This window comes from Falco biarmicus, chromosome 2 (assembly GCF_023638135.1).
Source record: "Falco biarmicus isolate bFalBia1 chromosome 2, bFalBia1.pri, whole genome shotgun sequence".
In the NCBI taxonomy this organism is placed as follows: Eukaryota; Metazoa; Chordata; class Aves; order Falconiformes; family Falconidae; genus Falco; species Falco biarmicus.
The window spans coordinates 30,474,471-30,484,729 of NC_079289.1; the positions used below are offsets into that span (position 1 = coordinate 30,474,471).

Here is a 10,259-nt window from a genome sequence, read left to right on the forward strand (position 1 = left end):
TAATACAGACAGCGTTAGAGAAACAATGATATTTTTCTAAGAAAAAGCTGGGACCAAATGGAAGGATTTGAGAATCTAACAGAAGAACCAAAAGTTCCATATAAACGGAATGCAGTCTTTTTTTTTTTTTTTAATGACCAGTTGTTCTTTTACTGGCTTTAATTTCATGAAAGAACAGACATGAAAATAAGCAGAAAATGAAGAAAAGTATCACAGGTTATTGTTCCTTGCTGCCAGGTTGATGGTTTTCAACTGGGCAGGAGGACAAACAAAAAAATTTGAAATACACGTTACAGACTTTTATTATGACAAATTTCAAGGCAGTTGTCTTACAATATTGAATTAGAAGTGCTTCTTCTCATGTTACTGCTTTTATATTTTATGTTTCATATGCATGACTCTTAGGCTTCTGTTACTCTGAGAAATTCAACTGTTTCTAAAAAACAGTGCTACAGTGCTAAGTTCTGTTTATAAAGTGTTACAAATGTCTAACATTACACAGAAAATTTAAAAATATCAGACATCTGCCAAGTTAGTGTTGCCCACCTGAACCTGCAGAGTCAGTGAAAGAGTACCTCTGGCAAGTCTAATCTGCCCATTTCTCACTGACTGAGAAGAAAGGACAGCCCATAGTTGTCCTTTCAAGACAACTGTGATGCCCATAATCATGCAGCTACAGATTTAGCATTTCCCAAGTTGCAATGCAATATGGTAACTTGATGCAGCCCAATCCTAGTATTGTTTTCTGTCCCTGTGCTCACAACTTTCTTCACAAAGGAAGGTAACTGCAATACAATGCATGTTTCCTGCACTGCTCCAAGAGTGTAAGTTGTAGGATGGGTCAGGGACACATAGCTGCAGTCTAAATTACAGTCAGTTCCTGGGAAGAGCTGAAAACCCAGTTTTACAATTTTGACAGCTGAAGGAATAGCTCAGAGCTGACATCCAAACAGTCAAAGAAATGAAATACTGAAGCTGTCTCAGCAGTTCCCTTCTCTGACGTGGACAGGAGTAACATGCAGCTAATCCAGGCAGAGAAACTACTATAAAATGGAATGATTCACAAGTGGTTTGGGAGACTAGAAGGCCCTGGTAAACCCAAGTTTTTTTCATGACTAGCAGAAGTAATGAAGTCTAGTTACCAGATCAGCGTGCTCGTACGTGCCACCAGCACACTTGTGCTGTAATCCCAGGCTGACACTGCCCTGGGCTGGTTTCTTATTCCCTTCTAAAGAGATTTCCCTAAATTCCTGCAGAAAACACCAGCTTCTGACTTCTAGAAGAAGAGGCAGCTCACATTGTGGCTAGGTCTGAGCTACACATGCATTGACTGGCAGACCAACCAAGCATGCTGACTGGCACGTCAACAGGTTGAACAGAACAGAAAATTTCTGAGCCCATGTTGCAGCATTTTCTACCCCAGGGACATTAACTTGAGTAATTTCTTTACTACCAGCTGCTGAGCTTCACTCAAATTGTAGAAACTTGACTTTGTGACCTCTATTTCTGTATCAAATGCAGCTGAAATTAAGTGGTGGATTCAAAAGTTTTTAGGAGATAACACAATCCAATGTACCTTGATTTGTTCAGAAACTGGGCATGAAAGCACTGTAGCATAATCACTATAAAAATAACTATTGAATTTTATGTCACTTACTGTTTTCATTCAGGTGTCACCCACAAACTCAGCTATATCAAAACACAGATTTTTATGTGGTGATAGCATAAATGAATTCAGAGAACACAGAGACTGTTTCAATAACGAAACCGGCTTTGTTTTGCAACTGTGAATGGAGCCCTGCATATATGTTGCTTCATAAAGGTGAAAATTTAACAGAAATAAGATTTTGTATCTACATTTTGAACTTACCAAGACTGCAGTTGACTGCCCTTCATGGAGATGCCCGCTTCTCTTCCAGTTCCATGCTGTCTCTCCTAAGACTTAAGAGAAGTTCAGTGATACATAGTTCAGTGAAAGAGCAGTGACATTGTCTAATGAATCTATTCAGTATACCTGGACTTTTCTTTTTTTTGGTTTTTGGTTCATTGTGGATTGTGGGTTTTTTTAGAATAAGCATACTGATTTTTAAAGAATTATCTTAAAATCCTGATCCCACTCCCTGGATCCAGATCCTGATATCCCAATTTAGGGAATAATCTTTAATAATATGCAGGTCCTAGCTCCCTTTTTTTAAATGGCATCCACACTGCTCTGCTCACCCTTAGTATTGATCTAGCACTAAATTTTGACTTCTGGGTTTCTCACCAAAAAGGCATACTTGAAAACAGAGGGGTTTATTTGTCATGGATTCCAGGAACTGATGAAAGAAGGAAAGAAACTAAGAAAGTATAATGACCTCTCCAAAAACTCCACTACAAAGAAGACAGACAATGAATAGTCAGTGTGGAAAAGTTAATAGAAAACTGGACATTAGAGGAAAAGTTAGCAGGAAACAATGAGTATATGAAGAGTCAGAAAAGTGAATGGGATTTAACCAAAAAGGGGATGGAATAAAAGAAACAAAATTATCTTCTTAGCAGAGCAATGAGAATGGGCTTTTCAAAACCTTTTGGCATTGGCCTATCTCTCCTTCTATTAAAGTAAAAGAATCATATGAATTCCAAAAATGCTTTAGGAAAACCTTTCACCACTTAACTTGAACCATTTAACTTTAAGCATATGGAGTATCTAAACTCTGCTTAGCTAAACAACTAAAGAGTGCTTAACTTTGAAAATAAATTTTAATCATCTTGTAATCATTCACTATGTGTGTAGTATCAAGCATGCATTCAAATCTGAGCCCCAACTCCTTACTCTGCTAACATGTAGGCTCACACTTCGGTGCTAGTCTGGATCCAGCCTATTGGTTATCAGATAGGCAAAGTCAAGTACAAGAAGCAAGAGACTAATTTGGATTCAAACTCTTTATCTCAAAAGCCATACTCACGCAAGCATCATGACTTACGTGCAAGATTAACTGTTTGATGAAGCAGAATGTAAACAGTTAAGGGCTTAAAGTTAATTCAAGAATCTCAAAAAAAAAGTTAATTCAAGGTCTCAAAAAGGAAACTGAAGAAAAAGTAGCTGAGAAAGAAAAAAGAAACAGATTGTTGAATCTGTATTAAAAATGACCTCTGGGTTATATCTCAATGCACTTTGCCTGAAAACTACCACTTCTTTCTGTCTTAAGTTTAAATCTTATTTTTAGTAACAAAAATAAGTATGATAAATAACCTTGGCAAAGGTTAAAATAGTTCAGTGGTTGATAACAGTACTGAAGTAATTCTTAACACAAGGTGTATTTCAGTTATTGGTGTAAAGGACTCACCATCTCTCCTGCCTATTTAAACACACTTGCACTTCCAAACCCATTTTGGTAAATAGCTGGCAGGGGGTTAATATCCCATATTCCCATCTCTCTGGTAACAAACATAGAGGTAGGAGAAAATGTGGAAATCATAAGCTGCTAGTAGGGTTCTGTCCCTTCTACTCCTTACTCAACAATACAGTTACTAAAGGAAAACAGAAACTGAGCCGCTTTTTGAGATACCAAAAAAGTTCAGGGGCATCTCTCATCATGCTGTGAGCTTCTGATCATTGTGATCCTGAACTATGGATCATTTTGTGCACCATTATTTTAAGCTGTCACCTACCTAAATGACCAGGAAGCCAGTATCAACACTCAACAACTATACTCGTACACACAGAACCCCCTGCTACCAATATTCCATCCTTCACCTATAGCTGCAAAAAAGGAAAACTCCCTGTTTTTAAGATGTATGCTTAATAAATCCATACATATAAGAAACGTTACTTAATGAAGGTAGGACGATAGAGTAAGATTAAAGACTCGATTAAGGCAGTGTTAAATTTAGTCACTTTTTCATAAAATGGTTAAATAAAATAATCTTTTGTTCTTCTCAGGAGAATTATGAGCATTACTAAAATTTTATAAATGTTTTCAAGCTCAGATTTCAAAATTGCCCAGAAATTGGGAAACTAGAGAAGCAAATGAACAACTTACATCAAGCTGTCTTAAAAGAAATAAATTGAACAGCATAAAACCAAACAAATTAGTACTAGCTAAAGCATTTCCAGATCCCTCACTCCTGCATTCATGTCAGTGGCATTTCATTTAAATTCAGGCATACATTCATGCAAAGTTTAAGCTTCAATGTTTCAAACAATTCCACATATCTGAATTTCACTCCTCTAAGTAGTGCTATTAATAAAACTACTCATGAACAGAGTTAAACACATGCGCAGGACTAAGGTTAAAGCAAGTAATAAAGAAATTAGCTCATGAATTCAGTGTATCACTAACAATTTTGAAAAGTCAAGGACAGCTAAGAAGATAGCAAAGCTTGAGAAATTAACAGCTGAAATACTGATGGAGGGAGAGAAATCAGGTTATGGTCCCAGCAACTACCCTACAAAAATCTAAGTTCAATACCTATTAAATAACAGAATCAATCATGGGAAGAAAAAAAAAATAATAACATCCCCTCAATAACTTAATAGTCATGCCAGCCACGCTATTTTCTCACCATTTGATGAGTCCTCTTCAGTTCAAGGCTGAAGTTCATGGGTGCTGTGGAGAAGATGCACTTGGCAACTGTTCTGCTGTAATTAATCCACAAATAAAGAATGGGCTTCAGTTTTCACAGATACCAAGCCAGCACGTTTCACAACCATTAAATCCACAAAAATATTAAAATATTTAGAAGTAACAGGCCATTTTAGCAAAACCTTACCACAGATCCTAAGTTTCATAACGAATCTTTCTTAAATCCTCAGGGATGTCTTCATGATTATGAGTCAGGCCTATAGCTACGTTACAGTCAATACTGTAAGATCTGAATGAAATACAGTAAATCCAGTCTTTTGACTACACCATTTGCAGCATTTTAGAGGCTGCAAAAAAAATTAAATTGAAAGTTGGCTACTGAAAAATCAGGAGGCAGTCTACAGTAAAAAAAAACCACAAAGCTAAGTGGTTTTTTTCATCTGGAAGTTTATAGGAAATCTAATAAAGTAGATGCAAGTTGTAAGCCCCCGCATACTTCTTGTATCTTTACTGCCTACAGAAGCATCCCTGGATCAGGTCTATACTGGCAAATTCAGAACTCTGTTTTCACTGTACAATAGTAAATGCTGTCCACTTCAGTCCTTTCTAGATTAAAACCTCTATCATTGCTAGCAGACTGAAACTGCAAAAGTAAAGAACTCCAAATCTTTTCTTTGTCAGGGTAAATCGGACTGAATGGCTACAGGAGGAAGTAGAAAACTCATAGATGAAAGAGTACATTCAACTAGAGTTACTATGTTATTAAACTTTAAACTTCAACTGATACCAAATTTACAGAGGAGATCTGAAGGGAGTCTTAGATGAATCTGTAACAGGGATCTAGAAGGCTGGATGAGCATCAGGGGCAAGGGCAGGGCTCAAATTAGAAAAATAAATAGAAAAAATTTTGGAATTTCCACTGGCTGTATGTCCACATGCCATACAAACACAGAATACCAAAATAATATGTAGAAGTGTGGTTACTGAAAAAATTACTATAATTACTACATGTGGGTGTATCTTGCTGCCCTCCAACTGGTCTAACTTACCTAGGAACTGGACCAGATGAAGGGAATATAATAACATGCAAGCACTCAGGCAAGCCAAAGAATCTTACTAAAAAGTTACATGGTAATGACACAACGCCAGTTTTCATTACAACAAATTCCTCTAATCCCCATAGTTGTAAAATAAATCTTAGAAACACGTAGCAAGGTAATTTGTAAAGTAATGTGTGCCTGAGTCAGAAGACAGCCTCCAGCTTTCTAATCATCCCTGACTAGCGATTAGCTTCTGTGCCATTTTGGCAAATAAATGCCTTGCTTTGGTTTTGCCACCTCTCAACTGGACTTAGGCAATTCAGCATATCCAGGCACAAAGTCTGCTGCATATAGGAAACTCCAAGTACAGGAAGCTGAAGGGATGGCATCTCAGCAATGTGGGTTATTATACGTCCCTCTCTTCCCCTCTCTACTGATTTTCTCCAGAATTTTAAATTACAAATTCAGGGTCTCAAGATCCTCCACAGCCTAGATCCATGATTCCTAGAGAAGTGCCTACTAGGTCTCTAAACTGGATCCAGTTGTCAGCAGTTTCCCTGCTCTAACATAAAACAGCTTGTGCAACAAGAGAGAAAAAAAGCTGTCATGTCCAGTGACAGAACTTTCTCAGGGCTGATGCAAGCCCATAGGATGAATGTGCCTAGGAGCTAAGGGGTCATCAGAAACCTAACTGTATTTTGCTTGAAGAACAAAACACATTACTTTGACCTTGCCTCACTAACATAAATATGTAATACGTATATGGAAGAAAAGACAGATAAAATAAACTGAAAACATTCAGCCGAACATGCTCCTGGCAACAAGAGAACAGATAACATGACAAATGCTGGTCGTGTCACTTACTACAATGTAAGGAGATTCTCTGACATTATAATGACACTCTCTGATAAGAAGAATCTGTAACAGAGGACAGACACTACTAGATGATGTTCAGGTAGTGCTGTAATGAGAACTGTATGAGGAAAGGAGTCCATTCCAGAAACTGCAGCTTAACCTCATATTTGCTACTACAGCTGATAAGACTTCTACCATTCTGATGAGCCCAAGTTGTTTGGAATGGAAATTTGATCTAAAGAACTGACATCACTTTTGGTGAGGCTCAAAATCCCTTTCTCTCCCTTCTGTCCTCAGCTATGTTCCTGCTGTGGCTTTTTGGCTTCACTAGTCACTGAGGAAACAAACTGATGATCCTCTCCCAGATGCTACAGCCAGAGAATGCAATACCCACCTCGTGTTACATGGATTTTTAGACTATAGCAATTGTCTTTCTCACTTGTCTGATACCCAGTTAAATATTTACCCATTCTGATCCTTGAATTATTATAATTGTGCATTAACTTAGATATGAATGGAAGATGTAAATCAAGACTATTATATTAGGTTTATGTTTCATGCAGTCCTAAGTAATACTGAGAATAACGATTGTATAATATCGCTATTAGCTTCTTAAGTCTGAAATACAAGAGCATAATAATGAAGAGAACTACTCAGTGGTACACTTAATAATACACATTTCAGTCTGTACAGGATTGGGAGCCTACATGCATTAAGTATGGAATCTGTGAGCAAGTATTAAAACAGTAGGGGATGTAAAAATTTGACTTTTGTTAGAAATCTTAATGAAACTTTAGGAATGACATCTGAAGGGACAATAGTGTGATTCACGTAAGAGAATACCATGTCCTGTCAAACAGAATGACATACTATCTTCTGTATCTTATATTACGGTTGGAAAAATGGGTGAAAAATAATAACTAGAATTATTTCAGGGCAAAACTATACATAATCTAAGTACAGAGAAGTGGTATTAGCAACATCATAATTTTATATTTTTCTTTACTGTTTTCATTGCTATTTCTACTGCAAAGTTCTCTTTTCACAGGCACATAACCTTCAGGAGAAAAAAATTATTAGACATTTACTATCATTGCTTTCAGTTGAAAGGCACACTTTTTGGAAAATTTTTAAAATAAGAGAAAAAATGTGAATACAGTGCAAATCATTTATATTTCCTCCTGTTTAACAAAAAGGTTTTTTTCATCTAGATAATTTTCACTGAGGACTTAGTTTAAAAAGTTAGGAATCACTTTCTTTAGCAATACCAAACTTAAAATCCGAAGAAAATATAATAACATAAATGTATATTATCAGCTATGTGATTACTTACATGTTGGCTTGCACTACTTTTTCACTAAGGAGCCTCCAGAATTACATTCTTTCTGAGTAGCTGTAGTTTTCGTAGCCATGATCGTCTAAGCTTTTTGAGCCCAAAAGCTTGCTGTTTTCAACTATGTCAGTTGGTTAGGGGGAAAAAAGAGAGAGAGAAATTACCTCTCCCTTCAAAACTTGTTCTGCTTATATTTTTGTCAGTGCAGTTCTGGTAGGGAGCAGGGGAATCATGAAAAAGCTTTAGGCCCTGAGCCTGCTAACGTTCGTCTGCAAGTAGTCCAGCTGAGTTGAAGAGGACTAGCTCACAGATGTGAAGGTAAGATTTTGAAAGTCAGTGGGAACCGAGCTCCCAGGCTCGCATGATGTACTTTTGAAAATCTTGCCCAAAGTCATGGGAACAACAGCTCGCAGGTCTGAGGCCTCTGCTTTGCGACTGCTTTCCTTTCCCATTTTTTAAAAGCGTGTCAGATACAAAAAAAAAAAAAAAAAAAAAAAAAAAAAAAAAAAATCAAGCCACTGAAGTCAGAAACGCTGGAGAGCCGCGGGCAGGGATGCGTTGGGTCCCCACAAAGGCAGGGTCCGCGCAGCCCGCCCCGGGAAGGACCCTTCAGCAGTCAGAAGTCAAGTGCAGAGAAGTGCAGAGCGGCGGCTCGGGCGGCACCGCAGCCCGCCCGCCCGCCCCGGCGTTCGGCGGCTCGCAGCCTCCATCGCGGCTTCCCCGTCCGTGCGACGGGGCCAGGAGCGCTGCCCCAGCCATCAGGTACCTCACGGTCAGTCACAGCTCGGGGCGGAGGCGTGCGGCGTGAAAATGAAAGTTCACGTTTGCCCCGGAGCACGGCGAGCAGCCGAGGCGGGAGCGCTCTCGGAGTGGAACCCCGCTCCGTCAAGTTCCTCGGAGAGATATTTATTTTCAAATGACCAGTGTACGGCACTGCGGGCCCAATCTGCCCCGAGATGCGCCCACACGGCACCGCTCGGCTCCGCTCCGCCACAGGCTGTTCGCAAACCCGGGCGGGGGCGGGGAGAGGTGGCGGTTGGGGGGGTCGCCGGGCCGCTGCCGCCGCGGCGGGCGGGAGCCGGGCCGCTGCCGCGGAGCCGGTGCGGCGGAGCGCGTGAGGCGGCGGGAGGGGGAGGGGGAGCGGCGGCTGCCAGGGCGGGATCGGGCCCGCGGGCTGCCTCCGCGCCGTGTGGGCAAGCGCCGAGCGCTTCAAACCCTCCGGCTTCGGCGGGGTGCGCGGCTGGGGAGGGCGGCGGGGGGGCTGCAACCTGAGCGCTGCGGGAGCCGCGGGGGTCCTCGGAGGCGCAGGGGGGGGGCGGGGGGAAGGAGGCGCTCTTCATATTTTCCTCAGGTCCTCTGGCGCACATCCCCCTCCCCCCGCCGGCTTCCTCTCCCTACCTTCCCAAAACGCGGTGCACCCCCCCGCCGCCTTTACCTTGACAAGTCCGTGGGGCCGGCGGCGGTCTCGCTCCCCCTTTCTCTCCCACACACATCTCTAACGCGCCACCTCTCCCCCACGGGCCGGGACTCCGGGTGACATTTCTCCCTCTCCCTCTCTCTCTCTCTTCCCACCCCCCCCCCCCCCTCCTCCTCCTCCTCCTCCTCCTCCCCCTCCCCCCCCCCATTAGTGGCGGTTGGGTTGGTAGCGCGGGAGCGCGCGCTAGCGGGGAGGGCGTGGAGCGCGCGCAGGCTGCGAGCGGGAGGGGGGTGCAGCGGGGGGGGGAGGGGCGGCATTGACAGCGAGCGCCGTGTCCGTAGCGCTGCCTCAGCCCGAGCGGCTCTCCCCCCGCGCGCGCCCCCCCTCCCTTCCCGGCATGCCCCAGGGCAGCGGGGCTGGCTCTAACGAATTTGAATGAAGAGCCCTGCTCTTTCGGCGCCATTTTCGAGTGATGCCCGATCTCATCGCTGCCGCGGGGGAGCTGCGGCTCGCGGGGCCGCCCGCCGCCGCACCGGCTGCCGTCAAAAGTCACCTCCCTCCGCCCCCCGCTCCTCTCCCCCTCACCGCCGCCACCACCGCCGCGCTTCGGAGCGGGTACCGGCACAGGCGGTAAGAGCCGGAGGAACCGGGCGCGGCTGGGGCAGAGGGAACTGGGCGGGCGGGGAAAGCCCGTCCTTCGGAAAACGGGGGTAACCTCTACCCCGCCGCCGGGAAAAGTCGCCTCGGGAGCCCGGCGGGCAGCGGGCGGGAGGCTGCCGGGGGCGGCTGCAGGTCTCGCCGCTGGCTCCCGGGATGATCTGTCACTCGGTTCCCTCAGCCTCAGAGGGTGGGAGCGGGCGGGAGCGGCTGCCTCCTCCGGCAGGTAACCCCGCTCCCCCGGGGCGGCGTCGGGCGGCGTCTGGCCTGGGCGGGGATCCCGGGAGCCCCGCTCGCACCCCCGGCGGCCCGCCCCGGGGAGAGCGGCGCGGAGGCGGGCGGGGGGGCGCGGGGCGGGCGGGAGGCGCGGGACAGCCGGAGCGGAGGGT

At 44.0% G+C, this 10,259-nt stretch overlaps 2 long non-coding RNA genes across 13 annotated transcripts in view; one reads left to right on the forward strand and one right to left on the reverse strand.

The window, feature by feature from the left end:
• Nucleotides 1–7,790, forward strand: part of LOC130145249 (uncharacterized) — a 49,295-nt gene extending 41,505 nt beyond the window's left edge. The window contains exon 3 of the long non-coding RNA XR_008820439.1: nucleotides 6,761–7,790. This is a non-coding gene — a long non-coding RNA (uncharacterized LOC130145249). The remainder of the gene's footprint in view (nucleotides 1–6,760) is intronic.
• LOC130145248 (uncharacterized) overlaps nucleotides 1–9,350 on the reverse strand; it is a 90,444-nt gene extending 81,094 nt beyond the window's left edge. For 11 of the 12 annotated variants that reach the window (XR_008820430.1, XR_008820428.1, XR_008820432.1 and 8 more), the window contains exons 1-4: nucleotides 9,232–9,350; nucleotides 7,797–7,917; nucleotides 4,549–4,624; nucleotides 1,871–1,941 (exon numbers count right to left, since the gene is read on the reverse strand). This is a non-coding gene — a long non-coding RNA (uncharacterized LOC130145248). The other variant, XR_008820435.1, reaches the window with a different exon arrangement.
• Between the last annotated feature and the right edge of the window lie 909 nt (nucleotides 9,351–10,259).